At 48.0% G+C, this 4176-nt stretch overlaps 1 protein-coding gene across 1 annotated transcript in view; it reads right to left on the bottom strand.

Annotated features, from left to right (window-relative positions):
* The window catches only part of LOC101639063 (zinc finger protein 551-like), a 25728-nt gene that overhangs the window by 12156 nt on the left and 9396 nt on the right, over positions 1-4176 (bottom strand). The window lies entirely within an intron of this gene.

Raw genomic sequence — 4176 nt, 5'->3', positions numbered from 1 at the left:
TTTATTTTAAAAAAGAAACAAGCCATAAAAGACGGATGCCCTGCACATTAGTGAGCTGAAATAGCCTGGTATTAGTCACGGTGATCAAATGGTCTACTTTGCCTGGAATGCCAAACTGAAGAATAATGGTGTCACATTGTCAAAAATAACATTTCAAGATCTACCTAAAGCACAACACTGTTAGTAATAGGATAATATTCAAGCACTTCCATGGACGATCGTTAATATGGCTTTCATTCAAATTTACATACCAACCATTAGTGCCAAATATGAAAAGTAGAATTTTACCAAATGCTTCAGTTTCAAATTGGTCGAATATGAAGCAAAATGCACAGCTAGCTGGTGACTAGAAGTTGGAAACAAAGAAGGATAGGTAGTTGGAAAATATGGCCTTGGTGATAGAAATTACTCTGGAGATTGATAAAACTGTGAGGCTGACAACTAATCATTGCAAACATCTTTTCAGTAACACAAATGGCGACTATATACTTGGACTTCACTGGTTTTAATACACGGAAATCAAATCGACTACCTCCGTGGAAAGAGATGATGGAAAAGTTCAATATCATTCATCAAAACAAAGCTGGGACCATCTGCCAAACAGACCATCAATGCTCAAATGCAAGTTCACGACACTGAGGAAAATGAAAACAAGCCGAGGTTTAAGTCAGAGTACTTCAGTATACGCCCCCTAGCCTGAAAGACCATCTCTGGTACAGCTCTGACACACGGAACACTAGCGACCAAAGTCTAGGGGAGTTGTGAGAGATCACATCAAAGACATCATACTTGAAAAAAGAAATGTTGTGAAAAGACAGGAAGGCAAGAAAGAGCAAAACGGATGTCGGAAGAGATTCTAAGTCGTGCTCTTGAAGGTAGGGTAGTGAAAGCAAACAGAAGCAGCAAGGGAGAAAACCCCCTGAATCGGTTGTTGACAAAAGGGAGAATCGAGGGGACAAAGGGAAGTAAAGCGAACTGTGCGAAGATATGAAGGGAGAGAAACCCAGAAGGGAAGAAAACACTTGTCCATGTTCAAGCTGAAAGAACTCAAGAGAAACTTCAAGCTTTCGGCTGTAATACTGAAGAATTCAGGGGCAAAGTATTGAAAGCAGGAAACAGGATGCACAGTCCCTGTACCAAAAAGAACTGGTCTATGTTCACCCGTTTCAAGGGCGTGCAGTGTGGAAAGAAGATGGGTAATGAGAGATGGCATTACCGTGAGATAGATCTTGGCTGAAAACAATACTGGAAGGATGTTTACTTGCGGTTTACGGACGAAGGTGTTTTGCTGAGTGGAACTCAGCAAAGTGTGTAGAATGGCATCTGGAGCACTTAACTGGGCTTGTGTCCAGCCCGTACATAGCGCAAGAGGCAGTCATTTGAACTGAGCAACGGGAGGCTGTGTTGTTTAAAATCAGGAAAGGTGTGTGGCTGGGGTTGGACCCGTTCCCATCATTATCCAATCTGTGTGCTGAACAAATGAACTGGGAAGCAGAACTCTCCTAAGAAGAACCAGCATCAGGCTTAGAGAAGACTCATTAACCACCTGCGGAGTGCAGAAGCCACAGCCTGCCTGCTGAAAGCCGGAGGACCTGGAAGCGCTTACTGATGAAGCTCCAAAACCACAGACCACGGTGTGAATGACATCTCACTCGGAAGAAAAACAAAATCTCTCAACTGGATCAATAAGCAAATCACGATCCGCAGCGAAAACATGGACGTTGTCAAGGATCTCCCGTTTCTTGGATTCACACACAATCCGCATGGAAGCAGCCGTCCAGAAATTCAACAATGCAGCGCATCGGGCAAATCGCCTGCAAAAAGCCTCAAGGTACTAGCAACCAAAGTGGTCCTGGTGAGAATGAGGTTCACCTGACCCAACTCGCGGCATTGTAGTCACCTCAGAAGCCCGTGAAAGCTGGATGGTGAACAAGGAAGACAAGCATCCATTGATGTTTCCATCAATGTTTCCATGAGCGTGTTAGCAACGACTGCTGAGCGTATCAGGGTAGCAACGACTGCTGAGCGTATCAGGGCCGGCCACAAGAAGGAACAAAGTCTGTACCGCGCACCCTCTGGAAGTACAGCCAGAATGTTACCCAGGAGCAGGGCCAGTGAGACTTCCTCTCAAATCCTTTGGGCACGTTACCCGGATGAACCAGTCCTTGGAGAAGGACATCACGCTTGGTGGAGGGTCCAAAAAAAACCCAGGATGGGTGACACACTGGGACCAAGGAAGGGCTGACAGGTAGCACGGACTGCGAGGGGGCAGAACCGGGCAGTGCTTTGCTCTGAGGCACACCGGGTCACTGTGAGGCACACCGGGTCACTATGAGTCCGGACGGACTCTGGCACAAACAACTTATCCACCTACAACACTACTCAGGAATAAAAATAAGCCGTCCGCATAAGCATCCGCAATGAACGTCAGCATGATTAGGTAGTGTGAAGACAGGGGGAGATGAGCAAAGACTTAGGGATTGCACTCGTAAACATTAACTGCACGCCAATTCACTGTGAGCGAAGCGACACCAGGTTTGCCTTGAGGAAACGTCAAGGGGGGCAGGTAGAGTTTCAAATAGTCAACGATAACATGTGGGGAGGGCATATGTTTTCATGACCACGCTTGCCTGGCTTTGTAGGTGTGTTTCTGGAAATATATATAGCTCACTGTGTGACATTATACAGTCATGAAGCCTAAAAAAAAAAAAAGCTGTAAAGCAACTACTTTGCTCACCCAAGCTTTTCAGAAAACTTGCAGGTTGGCAACCGCACGTTGGCTCACGCATCTCTTGGTGCCAGAAGGGGATCCGTGTCTCAGTGACAAGAAATAATGGGTGCGTACTGAAGATCATTCCCAGGGGAGACAAAGGGCATGCACCTGGCTAATGGAACCACGTCTCTGACTGCCAAATGTGACTTCTCTCCATCCACGTTGTCCTGCCTGCACAGCAACACACTTGACGTCAACAACCCAGAGAGGACTCAGGAATCCAGGAAACCTTGAAGTGACTTGCTGTGACAGCGGTCACCGCCACAGGACCCATGGGGATCTGGAGGTCCGGAGATCTGTCTCTGGGGGCCCTGCTCAGCCGGTCAGCGCAACACTGGGGGCGCGCACATTCGGAAGGATGGCCTCTGGAGTTTGCGGCACTCTCCACCATTCCCCTAGTCACCACACTCATCTCTCTGTACCAGCTGTGGTTCCGTGGCTCCCAACTGGCTGCTATCGCCTTCCAATCAGAAAGATCAGCCCACCAAATTCTGGACTTTGGGGCACAAGGCTCTGTTGTGGAACCTGGGGAACTGTTTTCCTTCAACAAGGAGGGCAGCTGTCCCCTGAGAAAATGGGGATAAATGCATGCTGTTCCCAGAAGCACTGGAGTAATCACAACTCTCCTACCCTCAGGGTGACCTCTAGTGGACCAATCTCTCTCTCTTTCTCTCCACCACCCCCACCTCCCCACCCCCAACAAGCACACAAATGCAGGCAGTCACGTCACAAATTAAGGGCCCAAATCCCCTCAATTGTTTGCCAGATAGTTTGGCCAACCATGCACATCTTCAGCCACAGCAGTAGGGAGAGCTGCCCTGCTATCCTGCGGTCAGAACTAAGCTGCAAGACCCCTAAAAGCTGCTCATCCATCACAGATGTCAAAGCCAAATTCCGTTTTCAAGTGACTGCAGAACACTGAAGCCCCAGAGCTGCTGTTGTCATCAATGCGTTGTTGAGTTGGCTACAACTCAGGTACCCCATGCCCAGCCCAGCAGAAGGAATCCCTGGCCAGCCATGTGCCATCCATGTGATCCTTTACACATCAGACCATTATGATCCATAAGGTTTCCAATGGTTGGTTTTCCGATGCAGGTGACGAGGCCTTGCTTCCTACTCTTTAGTCGGGGAAACTTGGTGCCACCTGTCCAGCATCCTAGCAACACATAAGCCACCACAGTATACCAAGCTGACACACAGGTGGCTGTGTACGCAGAACATGAGCCAGAAGCAAGCTTGGGTCTCCCGCCCGGGAAGGAAGCAAGAATTGTACCACTAAATCATCAGTACCTCACACGCCAAGCTTAATGATGGATTAAACAACACAGGCCTTTGCTATTGCACAAACCAGAGGAGTATGAGGCAGGCAGTTACTACCTGGAGAGTTACGAGCTAAAAAAAAA

Source organism: Echinops telfairi, unplaced genomic scaffold, assembly GCF_000313985.2.
Source record: "Echinops telfairi isolate 266 unplaced genomic scaffold, ASM31398v2 ScPeMD7_655;HRSCAF=1070, whole genome shotgun sequence".
NCBI lineage: Eukaryota > Metazoa > Chordata > Mammalia > Afrosoricida > Tenrecidae > Echinops > Echinops telfairi.
This window is presented reverse-complemented; position numbering and strand designations above follow the sequence as displayed.